Consider the following 18,942-nt stretch of genomic DNA (forward strand, 5'->3'; position numbering starts at 1 on the left):
TGATAGCTAACCATGTATCAAGTGTCATGTTCATAGAGAAAGTACTCAAGAGCTGAAGGGGTCTGCAACTTTATAGGTGGAACAACAATATGAACTAACCAGTACCCCCAGAGCTCGTGTCTCTAGCTGCATGTGTAGCAGAAGATGGCCTAGTCGGCCATCATTGGGAAGAGAGGCCCCTTGGTCTAGCAAACTTTATATGGCCCAGTAAGGTGAGACACAAAGGAGAGACAGATGCAGACAAGGTCTTAGGCAGAGAAAGAAATCAAGGCAGTGTAGGACTGAGCTTAGCCCTGTGAAACAGGGTGAGGAGTGAGTGAATGCAGACAAAGGAGGAGGAGGAGGAGGACGACGACGACGACGACAACAACGACAACGACAACGACAACGACAACGACAACAACAACAAACCATGATTGACCTTGCGGGGCTGAGAAGAGTGTCAAGGACTCAGGGGTAAGGTCCTACTGGGTTCCCGTTATGCAGCAGCACTGCTGTCCCTGTCAGCATTGGGCTACTACACAGAGAAGGCAGACATACATGCTCTGCCTCTGCACTCTAAGAATCCTGAGTGATGTCACTGCTTACGTCATGGTCCACAGCCTGCTCTGTCATTCAAATTCCCAGACCTTCCCTGCTACAGTTTTGTTCCTCTCCACTCAGCTGCTCACCCTTGACCATCCATGATGATGATGAACTGTATTTACAAGGTATGTACTCTAGGACCACAAGCCTGACAGTAACTTAACTATTACCCAACCTGTGCAACTACTCCTGCCCCCGCCCCAACTGCTGTCTCCCTGCTTCCTTATGCATTCTGCTATGTCTAGTTGGCACATTTCTACTTTGTTTTTATGGCAAAGGCTTTTCCTGATTTTAAATACAGCTCAGTGTCACCTTCTCTGATGACCTTTATCCCTAAAGATTTTATTTATTTATATCTAACCATATTTCAAGTTCTTTATTTCATTTATTTGTGTGTGTGTGTGTGTGTGTGTGTGTGTGTGTGTGTGTGTGCCTTTGTCTGTGTGGGTTTATGCTGTGAGTATAGGTACCTGAGGAAGCCTGTAGAGGATGTTAGATCCTCTGAAACTGGAGTTACATGTGGTTCTGAGTCACCTGTGGTAGGTTTTGTGAACTGAACTTGGGTCGTTTGCAAGGGCAGTATGCATTCTTAACCTCTGAGTAATCTCTGTGTCCCCACTGGACTCTTGCATTATATCTCTCTCATATGCTACTTTCTTATTGCTCAGCATGACTCCCCATGGCTTGCTAAGTGACTGTTGGTTTACTGCCTGATCTCCCATACATCTAACTCTTGAAGTTCTCATAGTTTGGGACTGAGTTTTAATTTAACATTTATATGCACATCTACATGCAGCATAGAGACTTACAGAGAGCATTTGCCTAGGAAGTTCTTGAAAGATATGATTAACTTCTTTTTAATCATGTAAGATATCCTTTTGCTCAGTATTTCCTAAGAGTTTGAAAATAAAACTGCAAAGGCACGTACACCTTCATTCTAACAAAGAACATTGTTTTAATAATCTACACAGGATTCAGAAGTCTTGGTGAGATATTTATATTCTTACTTAATGATTTCTTATGCCTGAGAAAGTATCTTAATATTAATGTGAGTGACATTAGTTAGCACTGGACTGACAAAATTACTATGCTTCAAGGGGGGGGGGGGGAAAGGAATCCTCTTTAGATTCTAAAGCTTTGTGCTAAGTTTTGCAATGAGAAGAAATTAAATGAGATCTGACAGGATGCATCCTCATTCTCTGCATTCTTTTTGTCTTGGTGATGACATTCTATCCATAGTGGGAAAGGAATGGATAACAGTTGTGTTATTTTCTATTTAGAAGTAGCGACAAGCAGCTGCTGCTAATGTAACACAGAATGGTTAGATAGCACTTCTCAGACAAAAGTAACAGAATAAGAACATCAATCGAATGTGAAAGCCTATGATTGCATCACTCAGATCTGGTAACTGGTAGGGAAGCCACCCAGCATTCTTGTCTCCCTCACAACAGCTGAGAAAATGGCCATACTTGTTATTCCAGAATGAAAGCTCTGGCAAACATTATCTTCCAGCATAACTCACAGCTTGCTCCGTCGGGAAGCCTCAGCCTCATCTGACTTCTGTGCTGATTTAAATCCCACTGTTCTTGGGTACCTTAGTACCCATGTGTCTATTAAATTACTTAGGACTCAGTATTTGGCTTTCAGCATGACAATGAGCATCTTTAAGTTATGTCTGTGTCTTATTTGAGTTTTCAACACTTGATCTTAACAAAGAGTTTAGTACATAAATATGAATGGGTAGATGTGTTTGTGGATGAATCGTTATATTATGCATGTACATATGTATGTATGGTTGGGTGAGTATGTGTGCCTGTGTGTGTATAGATGGATGGATGGATGGATGGATAGAATGATTGACCAGAGGGGCTATAACACACCAGGCATCTCCTACTCCCTGACCAGGAAATGGAGGGTCTAAGGAATGAGTATCATTTGTTTCTGGTCAAGGCTGTGACCTGTCACCCTCATTACCACTTTTTCTTTTGGGATAGCGATGCTTTCCACATACAATAGAATTCCCACTAAATGTGTGACACAGGAAAGATCCAATCCCAATGTCACTGAGCTGCCTGCAGATGTCACTCAGTGATAAGATACCTTTCTGTCTTTCTCTTCTCTTGGCTTCTATTTTCACAGATAAACAAAATAGAGAACAGTAGTTTTCTGATGTGTCCTCTTATTCTGTGCACTGTTTCTGCACAATCTCTCTCTCTCTCTCTCCCTCTCTCTCTCTCTCTCTCTCTCTCTCTCTCTCCCTCTCTCGTGGTGCTGTGGTAAAGGTGTTTCTTGAAAGTATGGAGGAGGAAACTAAGGAATATGGTGCCATTGGCAGCAGGGGGTTTGCTGAAAGTGACATCAGCTTTATATTCAAATACTTCCAGCCATGTGATGGGGTTCACCTTAAAAAAACAGCTTACTGTTGAAAAGCTCAATTTAAAAATCTGTAGTTGGTTTCAATAGTTTCTTCCTTTAGGCTTGGTCATGAAGGTTAAAGGCATCATGCAGAGTCGTATGATACCAGCAGCAAAGTTACCATTAAATAGACCTATCTTACTGCACATCCTTATAAACACTCTGACATCATTCTTGTCAGAAGCCAGTCTAACCCCAGTGATAAAGTCTGTGCCCCAGCCAACTGCTACTTTGGTTAACCACAAAATATGCCAGGACCAATATAGAAAACCTTTGTTTTTAATTATTAATTGATTTGTTCTTGAAAGGTTTCACACATATCCATAATGCATACTGACCAGTATCACTTTTCCCTACCTTCCCTCCCACTTCCACCTCTTTCCTGCAAAGCTCTTTATCAAACTTATATAATAAAAGGCCACATTTCTGTAACTAGCGACGGCTGTTAAGGTGTACCTGTTCTAGCAGAGACCATAGTGAAATCAGAAGTCTCATCACAGGGTCTTTTTTTTATTAGATATTTTCTTCATTTACATTTCAAATGCTATCCCCAAAGTCCCCTATACCCTCCCCCTGCCCTCCTCCCCAACCCACCCACTTCTGCTTCCTGGCCCTGGCATTCCCCTGTACTGGGACATATGATCTTTGCCAAGGGCTTCTCCTCCCATTGATGGCCCACTAGGCAACCCTCTGCTACATATGCAACTAGAGACACAGCTCTGGGGGCTACTGGTTAGTTCATATTGTTGTTCCTCTTATAGGGTTGCAGACCCCTTTAGCTCCTTGGACACTTTCTCTAGATCCTTCATTAGGGGCCCTGTGTTCCATCCAATAGATGACTGTGAGCATCCACTTCTGTGTTTGGCAGGCTCTAGCATAGCTTCACAAGAGAGACCTATATTAGGGTCCATTCAGCAAAAGCTTTCTGGCATATTCAATAGTGTCGGGATTTGGTGGTTGTATATAGGATGGATCCCCAGGTGGGGCAGTCTCTGGATGGTCCTTCCTTCTGTCTCAGCTACAAACTTTGTCTCTGTAACTCCTTCTATGTGTATTTTGTTCCCTATTCTAAGAAGGAATGAAGTACCCATACTTTGGTCTTCTCTCTTCTTGAGTTTCATGTGTTTTGTAAATTGTATCTTGGATATTCTAAGTTTCTGGGCTAATATCCACTTATCAGTGAGTACATATCATGTGAGTTCTTTTGTGATTGGGTTTCCTCATTCAGGATGATGCCCTCCAGGTCCATCCATTTGCCTAGGAATTTCATAAATTCATTCTTTTTAATAGCTCAGTAGTACTCCATTGTGTAAATGTACCACATTTTCTGTATCCATTCCTCTGTTGAGGGACATCTGGGTTCTTTCCAGATTCTGGCTATTATAAATAAGGCTGCTATGAACATAATGGAGCATGTGTCCTTCTTACCGGTTGGAACATCTTCTGGGTATATGCCCAGGAGAGGTATTGCTGGATCTTCTGGTAGTACTATGTCCAATTTGCTGAGGAACTGCCAGACTGATTTCCAGAGTGGTTGTACAAGCTTGCAATCCCACCAGCAATGGAGGAGTGTTCCTCTTTCTCCACATCCTCGCCAGCATCTGCTGTCACCTGAGTTTTTTATCTTAGCCATTCTGACTGGTGTGAGGTGGAATCTCAGGGTTGCTTTCATTTGCATTTCCCTGATGATTAAAGATATTGAACATATTTTCAGGTGCTTCTCAGCCATTCGGTATTCTCCAGTTGAGAATTCTTTGTTTAGCTCTGTACCCCATTTTTAATAGGGTTGTTTGATTTTCTGGAGTCCCACTTTTTGAGTTCTTTATATATATATAGGATATTAGTGTCCTATCAGATTTAGGATTGGTAAAGATCCTTTCCCAATCTGTTGGTGGCCTTTTTGTCTTAGCTCGTACTTAGATGGACATCTGAGCTATACAGGGTTTCTTTCCTCTTCTATAAGGCAGTATTCACACAATGACACAGCTAGACACAACAAGATCACCATCACAGAACTATTTGTAATAGCATTCATCATCTACACAGCTGCAACCTCTTGAGTATTTAGTACATGAGTCTCTAGAGCTGAGCCAAAAGCTTTTTATCATTTAAATATCACAAACCACTTGATGCAATGACCTTTACTACACGTTAAGAAATTAAAACTTGAATATAAGAGCTCAGGCTCTGTGAAGCAGTATGGAAAATCTCTTCACAGTCTCTCCATAGGGCAGTGTCACTCAAAAGGTCTCAGGTCTTACAGTCTAACAAGAGTTGAGTGTTGAATGTGTTGTGGCTCCCTACATTGCTTCACAGAAGAGACTGTCCCTGTTGCACATCTCCCATTGCTGGAGCAGCATTTCTCTGGCTAGTGCCAGGATTTTGTGGATTTCAGTAAGCATGCATGAGCCAGGCTCCCAGGATGTGACCACCTCAAGGTGCTGACCCAATCGAGTCTTAGAGCCCAGATGCCTCCGTGTCTGCTTGCTGCCCTTGCAGGTTTGCACAGAGTCTGCTCATTCTAAGTACCATGGCAAAGTATATTGGACATTGTCACAAGGATTTTTGTGCCCAGAAAATTGCAAGAGAATGTGTTCTTAGAGGAGAAAACAGTTCCTCCATAGCTTGGTCAGAGAAAAAGTGGTCTGTGTTGGTACTTTTCAACACAGCTTTCGGTAATTAGTTCTGATTCCTCAGGCTTCTGTGAAGAACACTTATGCCCACTCTTGCAATGAAATCTCAATACACAATACACAAAATTCATCTGCATGTTATAATCTAATTGAATCGTTTTCTAATTATAGGAGTGTGTACGCACAGAGCATGTTCAGAACACGTTTTCTTATCACATTCTAGGGCATCGAATGAGCATGTGGTTGAATGAGTGATGTCTTCTACATAGGCAGTGCTCATATGTTCAAATCCAGACACTCCAGGAAGACAGTGCTTGGTAAAAACTTAGACATTTCTTTGATAAAATTCCCCTCACTTGCCAGCTTACTTCTATCAGCTTCTTTGCCTGCACATAAATGAATCGGGGAAATTTTTAAAAATTTTTGAAGAATGTGTAAAAGGGACAAAGGACATTAACCTCACATATCCCAGAGCTAAACATCTGGAAGCTGGGAGCAGAGAGATGACAGTGAGTGTTCCCCTTAACTTCATTTTCAGTTGCAGATCTGGAACTGTAGAGAAGTGAGTGTTCTCTCTCTCCTCTCTCCCTCTCCCTCCCCGTCCTCCTCCCCACCTCTCTCTCTGTCTCTCTTGGCACCACAGTCATCTCATTGGTGTGTGCTGCCTTCCTCCCAGATTTTATCTCAGTAATTTACACTCTCGAAGCCCCAAGACCCCTTTAAGACCTTATACTGCACCTAGAGCAACATTGAAGTAGTTCACCAATAAAGCCTGTCCTTACTATGTGAGGAATTCTTACCTGAGGTTCTGGAAGTCAAATATCAATTATGTGCTCTATAACAGTTGTTCTCCAACTTCCTAATGTGACCCTTTAATACACTTCCTCATGTTGTGGTGATTCCAACCATAAAGATATTTTATTGCTACTTCCTATTTGAGTTTTGCTACTGTTATGAATTGTAATATGAATATCTGACATGTGACCCCTCCAAAGGGGTCAGAATCCACATGTGGAGGATCCAAGCTCTGTAACTACACAGGAATCATCATCCTCCCTTCATTCCTGTGGAGGATTTGGTTTTTGACTGCCAATAGATACTAAAATCCTCAGATACTCAAGTTTGTTGTGCAAAAAGGCAAAGTGTTTGCCAATAGCCTTGTATCCCATTCCATATATGTGCCCTGTCCCTTAAGTGCCAGCTAAAATTCTGAGAGCATAAATGTAATCTTTATGTGCTGCTGTGAGGGTAATTGCAAGTCTTTACAGAGACTCATTTGCATGTTCAAGTTTGCTACAGATAGAGCTTTTTCTAATGCTCTGTTCATGTCTCCCATGTTTGTTCAGTTATCTCTAGATTTCTCTAGAGACAAATACAGTGCACATGCTATGAAAACAACTGTTATACTTCATTGTTTAATAAATAACAAAAAGAGAAAATGAATGTAGGTTGACCATATATCTCCCCCCTACCCTGCCAAAACAAAAAACCCAAAACCCAAAACCCAAAAACCCAAACTGTTAAGATTTCTGCTTGCCTAAACCTTCAAGTTACAGAACTCTGGACAGTTACAGGGTCCTCTGCCATGACCAGTTGTCACCAGCAGAAAATACTAAACAAGTTTGCATAGATGGTGGCCTGTGCTGTGTCTGTAGTTGAGTGTATTGCTCAGATGCATGAATAACTTGTTTGGGCACTTCAGTCAAACCTCCCATGTGTTTCTCTAAATTATTTAGAGGGGTTGGATGAAAACATCCTTGGTATGTCAAGGAAGAGTGGCTTAATAGAAGAAATCATTTATACAGGAGTAGAGATGATAAAAAGCCAAAAATGGAGGTGACCTGGAAGCTTAGAGATTAGCAGCATGGAAAAACTACAGGCCAAAGATCAGGTCAGTCTAGAAGATTATCAGCAACAAGATGGGGGTTGGGAGAATAAGCTCTACTCAGTGAGACCCTAAGCCCCAGTTAGAGTTTAATTGGTGCCAATGACAAGAAGCAGCAGAATGATGGGAGGAAGGGATATTTTGGTTCCTCCTGTCTTCCAGTGTCTCTTGCCAAAGATTTCTATGAGACTGTATGGGTCCATGATTCTCAAAGAATGATACTGCAGACTCAAATAGTATGTAAACACAAAGAGTGCTTATTCTGCAGAAGTCCAGCAGAATGAGTTTCCCATTTCCAAGCAGAGAGACAACCAAGTGTGCTTGCAGGCTGAGGAATTTGGGGGTAGGTGACCTTTATCTTGTTTTATCTCTGGAGACATTCCATTACCAGAGTGTGGGGGATGGAAACTGAGGTCTGGAAACTGTTGCTAAGAAAGTTTGGAAACTGCTGCTGACCCATTGTCCTTGTCTCAGGCCAGGTGGTGGGGCAGCTTCTGAAGTCTGGGCTTTCCTGGATTTGCCCAGTCCTGAAGTACCGATTTGAAGCCTGTTATGGAGTCAGGCTAGCCTTTTCAAGACATGGAGGTAGAGGCCCTAGGAGAAAGGATCAGCCTATAGTAAAAATACAAGGCACGTGAGAGAGAGAGTCAAAAATGGAACTGAGAGAAAACACAATTACATGTATACTATTTTTATAGTCTGCATCAGAACTAAGAAAATATGAAAAAGAAGAAATGTAGTGAAACAAATCCAGAGGAACCTATTCATAAGCTATCTGTATTGCCCTTCACCTTCTAGAGGACTTCTTATTGCACACATCCTTGCTCTTACATCCTTGTGAAAAGGATCACCATCCTTAAGCAGAAGTGTCTTTAATCTACGGGGTCTCAGATCTCTTCCTATTATCATTGTCTCCATCATTGGCCCATATGTCTTCCTCTCCCACGTGACTTCCCTTCCTACTCTCTCAGCTAAGATTCTTCAAATGGGAGCAGGCTTATGGTTTCCTCTCCTGTAATTCACCTCAGATTGACTTTTAGCCTTATCATCCTTAAACACAACAAGGATTTTCAGGAACATATCTTACCAAATCCATTAATGCCTCCCCTTACCAACCTTAGCTGTTGGATTTGATTCTGTTGATCTTTCTATCAAGTTCTGTTCTCACATGTCTTTGAACTCTTCTTCAGTTCAATTTTTAAATAGGGAAGGGCTTGTCCCACCACCCTACTGCTTCTCCATCTATATATGTGTGTGGATGTGTGGAAGCTAGCAGCCAAACTTCAGGTCACATCTTTCAGGAAACTGTCCACCTTATTCTGAGACCCCACCTTGCCAGAAACTCACTGATTTGGTGAGGCTGAGTCTCACTGTCCAGTAAATCTCAGGGATATACCTATCTATACTTTCCCAGCACTGCTATTGGAAGGGTGTGCTACCTTGCCCAGCTTGTCTATGTGAGTTCTGGGGATAAAATTAAGTCTTCATGCTCACAAAGTAAGCATGACTGAGCCATCTCTTCAACTCAGGGCTAGAGTTATTTATAAGAAGAAAAGAAGTCAGTGCTTCCAGAAGTAATTAGAAGTTGGCCCCAATATCAGTGATAATCTCCCTTTTACTGTAGTTGAGCATATTTCTCACCTCTAGTTTAGTGTCAACAAGAATGTGAGTGCCTATGGGATTCTCCATAGAACTGACACATTTCTCCAGAAAGGAGAACAAATCTAGAAGTTTAGTTAGTTCTGAGTTGAGTAGGTGCTGTCTCTCCCCACTCTTTGGCCTTTCTACAAGACAGCTTGTACATAAGTGGTTGTCCTATTGCATGGGAGCTGATCTGACCAGCTTGCCTCCTTGCCTGTGGTTCAAAGGGGTTTGTGTAACTTTAGACTCACAGGCTAGACTATTGGAAGGAGTTCAGTTCTTCATTGTGAACTTTAGTGACACAAATGACTGTTTCCACAGAGGATAGTCTATGCTGTCCTCTAGATCTCAGTCTCACCCTCTCCCTCTCCCCATCTCTATCCTAGGTCTTAAGATTCCATCCATCATCCTGTACTACCCCCAAGGCTTAGCCTTGCATTCCTTTCTCATTCCTGCCCAGCTTTGCTTTTTCTGATTCAACCCTAGTCAGTGTACATCATAGTTTGTATCATAGATTATCCATGACATGGCCATCACTGACTGTACCCTTTCTTGTCTGTGTTTTATTCCTCCAAGATTCAAACGTTATTTCTTGAACTTCAAGAATTTTCTGTGTCTGACTTTCCTAGGTCAACCATTCCTACCCTTGTGGTTCCTTATCTCTCCTGCCAATTGTCTCCTCTCTGTCCTACACCAGACAGGATGAGAAAATATTCTAGGATGAAAGAAAATAGCAGAAATGGTCAAAGTCTGCTCTGAAAAGAAGCTTTTGTGTGGCTAAATACTTGTGATGCAATTAATCATCAATCAGAATCATTAGAATTCTACTTGTATCAGCTATTTTTCTTCATTGTTATGACAGAATAAAGCCAACTTAGTGGATGCAGAATTTGTTTTAGTTTTACAGTTGGAGGGTGCAGTTCATCATGGTAGCGGAGGGTACAGTGGTGGCAGGAGTATGAAGCAGCTGGCCAGCCAGTCAGGAAATGGGGAGTGTTAGGTGCCTTTGTTCAGCTCCCTTTCTCCTTATTATTTAGTCTAGAACCGCAGCCTATTAGAGTGGTGCTGTCCACATTTAGTATGGGTTTTTCCATCTTAAAATCAAACTAGAAAGTCTCCTACAGACATGCCCACATGTCCTCTAGGTGATTCCATATCCTGTAAATTTGTCTGTTATTACTAATCATAAAGCAACTAAGCAGTTCCTAATTGTGCTAGATATGAAGGGTTATAGAATGTTCATATAGTTCTGAACTACAAAGAGCTTATAATCTAATAGTTTCAGTGAATGAACAAGTAACAATGAGTGAGGAGAAGGTGGACCATAGTTCCAATCTGGGCTCTGTGATTGACTGTGTGTTTTTGAGGCTTGCACAGGTGAAAACTTGACTCTCCTATAGCATATGGATTAACACAATTGTACCTTTAAACTCTTATGACAATGTAATAAGATCCATGTAAACAGTCTAGTGCCTTGTACATATGATACTCCCAGTTTTGAACAGTGTACCTCTTTTTGCCCTACTAGTTAAACTGATGCCACTATGAACATTTGAAATAGAAAAAAAATGCATGTATAATTATGCAAATTTCACGTAGTTACTGTGGTAGTAGAGAATCTACAAAGACCATAGCATGAGAGTAGGCACCAGCGTGCCAGCTACAGGAAGCCACTCCTCCCTCTGTCTAGAGGAGAGAGAAAAAGTCCTTATGCACAGTCAGTCACTGGTAAAAGATGAACAGGGTAGGAATATGAGGGATGAGGTGTTGGAGATGGAGTGCTTGACAAAGGGACAACGAGGAAGAGAGATGTTTTCACTTCTTCCTTCTTAGTCTGTCCTCATTCCCAATCTCCAGAGGAGCAGTCTCGTTGGCTGAACTCAGGAAAGTTCACCTCAGTCTTCTGTAGCTTCTTGAAATACAACACAGAAAGGCAAGGGTTAAAAAGGATTTCAGGCCAATCATGCCTAATATTTGTTTTGCCCATATGTATAGAGTGGAGTTTTGGGGCCATTAAACATGGAAGATATGTGTGCTAAACAGAGGCATGATCTAAGAGAGCTGTGAGAAGTGTAAGTTTGCAAAGGGAATAAGTGGTCATGTTTGTAGAACGCTAAGGCATTAAGTGAGGTAACCCAGTCTGAGAGAGACAAATGTTACATGATCTCTCACATACAGGTGCTGGCTTCTAATTTATATGGACAGGAATGTGGTTATGAGTGTAGGGATAGGTCATGAAAGCAGACCAAGAGGGAGAAAACAGGCTTTGAGGAAGGGTAGGGTAGAGTTGTAGACCACATGCGAGTTGGAAGGGAGAGATGGAGGTTGAAGGACACAAGGTGGGGGAGAGGAAAGGTGTAAGAGGGGTGACAAAACCAATGACATACTCAAAAGCTACAATGAAACCTACTACTCTTCATGGGAATTAAAATAATAACTAACAAAAATTGGAGCAGAGTAGGCCAGAGTTTGTTACAGAGGAAATGCTACTTAAAGTGAAAAACATAATCTAAGCTCATTCATGCATGGATTACTTTCAATGCTTTAATTATGGACAAAACTATATTTATACATAATATGTAAATATACCATGGTGCTTTGAAATATATATTGTGGAATGACCAAATTGAGCTAATTAATACATGCCTTATCACACATATTTATAGTTTCTGTAGTAAAAAAAAATACAATTTGCTCTGTGGCAATTTTCAGTAAAACATTGCATTGTTATTTACCTGTGTTGTTACTTATTTATTTACCTGTGTTGTTTTTTTTACCTGCATTGTTACTTACCTGTGTTATTGTTTACCTGTCTTATTTGTTACTTATGTGTAAATTTATTTACTTGTGTTGTTATTTTCTTGCATTGTTATTTACCTGTGATACCACATTGTACAATAGTGATTTAAGTGGGCTAAGCCCCTTCCTTCCTTCCTTCCTTCCTTCCTTCCTTCCTTCCTTCCTTCCTTCCTTCCTTCCTTTCTTCCTTCTTCTCTGCCCCCTCCCTTCCCTTCTGTTCTTATAGACAGGATCTTGCTATGTAACCTTGTCTGATCTTAAACTCATATAATTCTGCCTCTGCCTTACAAATGCCAGGAATATAGTTATATGCAACTGTGCCCAGCTTTTGAATGTATTGTTTTTAACTCAAATTTGCATCATTTGATTCTGGTACTTCACATGAATACAATTACACTAGTTACTTAAAATGTATAGTGATGCCTATTTACTACTCTAAAATCTACCCACTGATTCCCCCAGTGATTAAAAAAAAAAAGGCAAAGCAAAACTTCCCTGGGAATACTAGATGCCTACACTAGAAACCTCAACTTTTCCATGAGGGGATCAAAATCAATGAATATCAATGAATATCAAACACAGAACATGATTAAACATAAAAGTATTCACAATTTTATGCAGCTGCTTTGAAAACTTATTATCTCAGAATGCTCAGCTCAACAATTATTTCCTAATGGATTTTGTCTGCCATGTCAGTATAGTGGAAAACAACTGAGCCTGTTTTTTCGTTTTTGTTTGTTTTTCTTTGTTTTTCTACAAAGCATCTAGGATTGTTTAAGAAGTTTGGTGCCACATGGTGAGTCATGTCCTATTTGCTGGGTTCTCTTCCAAACCAGGGTGTGACTTATTTACCTTCAGATACTGCAAAACATGGGCATTCTCTGGCACCATTGCAGCAAAGTTTGTCAGTTTTCAGTCATTAAATTAGCTGCAGAATGATATTCAGGAAATAGTTTTATATTAACTAATGCATAACTATATATATTTCCAGGAATAACATGAATTTTCAGTTAATATATACAATGTGTTTTGAATAGATCAATAGTCTATCAATCACTTCAAACATTTATCAGTTCTTTGTAGTAGTTACATTTAAAATTCTCTTTTTTATCCATACTGAAATACAAATTTATCACAGTTATCTTGCTGTGCTATATAGAAGCTATTCTTCCTCTCCAACTAGCTGCAGGATATTTTTACTAACATGACTGTCTTTTAATTTAAAGGGATTATGCAAATAAGATTTGAAGTAGAGATTCTGACAAAGGAGGAAAGGCCAATTGGACCCCTGTTATGCCTCTGTCCAATCTCCCCCCTGGCTTTGTCTTTTCCATTTATAGATTAGCCTTTCAGCATCTGTGACTGCAGAGTGGGTTCCACCTGCCCACGTTCACGTATGATGTGGTTTAAGGAAAGCCATGTAGTTGGTAGAATTCAGAAAGGCTACACTTCACTGTTCTTATAACCATGTGGAAGACCTACTGACAATGAGCTATCAGCAAATGATCAGGAGTACAACAGCTGGCTAACTAATGCTACTAGTGATATCAGTGATATGCTTCTAACCATCTCTTTGTGTCTAGAGTTTGTGATAGCTTATCAAATTGACTTGCACAAGCAGATGCCGAACAGTCCCATCAGGACTAGGTACAGACTGGAAAATGGGGAAAACAGTAACTGCTCAGGGTATGAAGCTGAAGCCTCAGCACCAGAGGGAGCAGGGAGGTCCCCAGAATGAGTCTGAGGACTCTGCAGCACCTAAAGTTGCTCATACAAGTCTGTGTTCAAAAGCTGATTAATCTGGATGATATTCTTGGGGGAAAAGAACAGCAAAACCATATGTGCCGGTGAAGGTGTGAGGTTCCTTGGTAACTTCCCTTCCATCCAGACCCTGGGCTATTTGATGGCATCGTCTGCATTTCAGAGATCTTCCCCACTTTGCTTTCTGACACTAACCATTTCTTTTTTTTTAAATTTAATTTAATTTTTTTATTTTTTATTAGGTATTTTCCTCGTTTACATTTTCAATGCTATCCCAAAGGTCCCCCATACCCACCCCCCCAATCCCCTACCCACCCACTCCCCCTTTTTGGCCCTGGCGTTCCCCTGTACTGGGGCATATAAAGTTTGCAAGTCCAATGGGCCTCTCTTTGCAGTGATGGCCGACTAGGCCATCTTTTGATACATATGCAGCTAAAGACAAGAGCTCCCGGGTACTGGTTAGTTCATATTGTTGTTCCACCTATAGGGTTGAAGTTCCCTTTAGCTCCTTGGGTAATTTCTCTAGCTCCTCCATTGGGGGCCGTGTGTTCCATCCAATAGCTGACTGTGATCATCCACTTCTGTGTTTGCTAGGCCCCGGCATAGTCTCACAAGAGAGAGCTATATCTGTGTCCTTTCAGCAAAATCTTGCTAGTGTATGCAATGGTGTCAGCATTTGGAAGCTGATTATGGGATGGATCCCTGCATATGGCAGTCTCTAGATGGTCCAGAATACTACTCAGCTATTAAAAAAAAATGAATTTATGAAATTCCTAGGCAAATGGATGGACCTGGAGGGTATCATCCTGAGTGAGGTAACCCAATCACAAAGGAACTCACACAATATGTACTCACTGATAAGTGGATATTAGCCCAGAAACTTAGGATACCCAAGATATAAGATATAACTTGCCAAATGCATGACATTCAAGAAGAACGAAGACCAAAGTGTGGACACTTTACCCTTTCTTAGAAATGGGAACAAAACACCCATAGAAGGAGTTACAGAGACAAAATTTGGAGCTGTGACACTAACCATTTCTGAAAATGTTCTCAGAATTATGCTTTACCTGTTTCTAGGTGTCTCCAATGAGTGGGCAGGTAGACAACCTCACTGAACAGTTGGAGCCACAAAGTCCGTGTGTTCTTCTGAATGAGGCTTGTATCCTGGTCCTTTCTGCTCCCAGCATCACCATTTAATGTCTTTCTGCTCCCAGCATCACCATTTAATGTAGGCTCTTGGTAATTGCTTTACCCACTCACAAATGTTATATTTTTTTCTTTCCATTGAAGTCATACCGTCCAGAGTTATCTTTCTGAATCATCTGCACTTAGCCTTGCATCATGTAGAATCGTAGTTATAAGATGTTAGATTCAGAGAATATTTGTACTTACTCTCAAACAAACAACAAAACCAAAGGAAAGGCAACTTCTTCCTTAGCATGTGTAATACAATGGTTTTGAAAAACAAATGGTAAGATGAAAATCTTTTGGAATGCAAGATATGAAATCAATTTGACATTTCTAGTTTATATAAAATTCATTAATGTATTTTCCTCTTTTACCTGGGATTATACAATTCTTAACATATATAAGTACATAGGAACATTAAAATGTCCTTTGATAGATATCAGTAGCTAAGACTGATCTAAATATATAGCCTGTTGGGTAGTGTACTGGCTAGTTTTGTGTCAACTTGACACAGCTGGAGTTATCACAGAGAAAGGAGCTTCAGTTGGGGAAGTGCCTCCATGAGATCTAACTGTAAGGCATTTTCTCAATTAGTGATCAAGGGGGAAAGGCCCCTTGTGGGTGGGACCATCTCTGGGCTGGTAGTCTTGGTTCTATAAGAGAGCAGGCTGAGCAAGCCAGGGGAGGCAAGCCAGTAAAGAATATCCCTCCATGGCCTCTGCATCAGCTCCTGCTTCCTGACCTGCTTGAGTTCCAGTCCTGACTTCCTTTGGTGATGAACAGCAGTATGGAAGTGTAAGCCAAATAAACCCTTTCCTCCCCAACTTGCTTCTTGGTCATGATGTTTTGTCCAGGAATAGAAACCCTGACTAAGACAGGTAGCCAGAGGCAGTTGAGGGGGCAGAATAAGAAATATAAATAACTTCTCCCATAAACTCTTAAAAAAAACAAAACACAGTCCATTTGTAATCTCCTAACTTCTGAGCTGAGATGTCTCACCCCACCATTCATTATACTGTGAAGCGCCTCATCCTCAGCTCCCCAGTCATACATTCCCCTGGCTTATCACAGGACTGGTGAAAAACGCACCAACCCTGCATCTCAGATCATGGCCTTTCTTCCAAGTAGTTCAGATTAGAAATCAAGGTTTTAGTGCTTAGTCTGCCAAACCCAGGCAAAGTTCTTAAAATATAACCGTGTGAATATGCGATTTTTGAATTGTAAGTACATTCCCTGATACATCATAATTGCTCAATAATTCATACCTGTCATATTATAACCTGATTTTAGGACCCTACTGCTGGAGTGGGAAAGGCAGCTGTTTGTAGGTGCTTAGTCATGCCCAGAATTGAATTAGGGATTGAGTCACCTGCTCTACCTCCTTTCTCTCCTATTATTTAAACATCATTCATTTTTGTTTCCATTGTACAAAGCATAAACAGTGTGTTCCCCTACCAATATTTCCTAAAATCTGCTCCAGCTGTTATTAGGGCTCGATTCAATGGAATATATAGTATTATTTCAAAGAAACAAAAATCAATCTAATTCTTCCCTTAAGTATTCATTCTGTTTCCATGAAAAGACAAGTCAATGGGATGGGATGAGAAAACTTTGGATACAGGACTGGTGGTGGAATGTCCAGAACTCCTCAGAAAGAGGTCCAAAGGCCACAGTCAGGCTCTGCCTAAGCAGAATTGTAAAGGTCACCCTTGCCCATTTTTGCTATTTCAGGGGGAGAAGAAGCAGCCCTAAATATACTTAAGGGCTTAATACAGAATGGAGTTGAGAATGTCAGGGTAATATAACTGCTGCAGTTTTACAGTTCCACTGTATTCCAAACAGAGTCTGTCTGCACGAAATGTTGAAATTCCACACCAAAAAAATAGGAGACACAGAAGCCCAGACTGGATGGGAAGCAAGCCAAACAAAATGGTAAGCAGGGCATACAACTTAGCATATGTAAATCTCACACATAGTCATTGAAATTAAAACTCTTCCTGTGCCCAGCATCTGTGTAAGCCACTTTCTACCTGAAGTGGCCATTGAGAAATAATAAAGCAAATTTGATACACAGAAGTACAAGGATATATTCCTATTTTATATCCATTTATTAAAAGAAAGAAAATTTAATATAAATAGTGATTTGCTTATAAGAAATGTGCACAGTGGTATAGATGAGAACTCCTGAAAAACACCTGTGTCTGCAGCGACTGACTGATAGAGCTCTCTGTACTGTGGAGATACTAATATGATCCAGGTCCAGAGGTTAGTCACATCATTTCAGGCTGGCTTTACCCACAGTCACCAGTCCTTGTCCACTTCTGTGTCAGAACTAATACTTTATGACTAATAGATAAAACCTTTTTGGAGTCTATTAACTTACCAGACTGTTAGCTTCCATCAAACCAAAACCTAAGAATGCCATCAGATTATAGTGTTTGGGGCCTACAGAAAAGCTCCCCCTATTTGATGTCCCCATCAATCTGTTTTAAAGTTGTCCTAATTTATGACACTCTCTGTTTTGTTAAATTATAAAACTTCTTCCAAGTTGGAACATGGTATTTGAGGAAACCTAAATATGTGTTCCTGGGTCATGGTTACTCAAAATGGATCCAAAATAAACCCTCATTTCCTTTAAGATGAGAGCTGTGCTTTTTCATCAACAGGAATATATTTCTCTGTGTGTACCAGACATTATTAGAGTAACCCCCTGTGTAGACTGGAAGACAAAAGGGAAGGTGGTAGCTCATTGCTCCAGCAGAAAATAGAATGAAGCTAGCCATCACTTTAGCAGGGTGAGAAAAGCTCATGAGGCCCTACCCTTAGCTGAGGAGTTATTGGCAGTTGATGGTTGCTGGGGAAGAAAAGTCAGTTTTCTTAAGGGATGTGGTCACACATAGGCTGTTCATGCTCCAGTGGATGACTTTATACCTGTGTGCAGATGGGCCATGATTAAAAACTAATTATTAAAGTGTCAGGAGCTGAGGGTTAAGGGTGTCACTGTCTTAGATCAGTGTATAAGTGGAGCTGGCTTTAGCTTGACCCTCTTCCTGTCTGCACCTCTAGGCCCTTTAGATGGAACAGGCAGGTTGTAGATCAGACCTAGACAGAACAAAGAGGGAAGCTCACAGCAAGATGAAAAGGATGTGATTGGAAGCACCTGAGAGGACTGAACCATGGGGCTTCCAAGGAATTTGTGAGTGATGAAGAAAGACAAGTTGGGATCAGAAAATATTTGCATGTGTCTGGACACCTCCCTGTAGGAATGTGACAGCAACTTTGCACCTACTTCTCTCTCACGATGGGTCTGTTTCCATCTATGAGTCAATGAAGGCCAACCTCAAACATTTTCTATCTTGCTAGGGTCTAAGCCACCAAGTTAACACACAGTTGTGAGCAGAATAGATATGCAGAGTCTGAGATCAGGACTGTAAAATGAAAATTTTGTAGAGAGTTTCTGAGAGCATATTGTATTAGCAAATTTGCTTGAGAAGTTATCAGGAGAGCTAGATCTCCAAATTCCCCTTTTAAAATACCCATCTCATTTTGGAAGTAAGGTGTATAAGCTACTTTTTATTGGACAGTTGGTTTAATTACAAATTTCACTTTGTTCAGTCTGGTCTGCCATGAGGGTAAGAATAAGTTCTGGAAAGATTTATGTTTAGCTCGTTTAATTTTAGAATTGCAGAGACCTTAGAAATCAACCCAACATTTTCACTTCATTGTAGGTTAAAAGAGACTTATATAAAGACAAAATGCATTCACTCATTTACTATTTTATGATCTGTGGTATAGCAGGCACATACATCAGACAGTGGCAGAGTTACAAGAATCCAGATGTTCTTTCCTCTAAGGCACAGATACCTGGTAGACAGCAAAGCCTCCAATCCTGAAGTCCCACCATCTACCCCACAGGAAAATGATGCCAAATATGTCTTTGATGTGAACTGCATTGAAATCCATCCTTCTGGCTATTGGATAAACAGAAGTAATCCTAAACTAGATTGCAGCAATACAATACCCAGTTCTCCT

The sequence above is a fragment of the Mus musculus genome, chromosome 9 (assembly GCF_000001635.26).
Source record: "Mus musculus strain C57BL/6J chromosome 9, GRCm38.p6 C57BL/6J".
Classification (NCBI taxonomy): domain Eukaryota; kingdom Metazoa; phylum Chordata; class Mammalia; order Rodentia; family Muridae; genus Mus; species Mus musculus.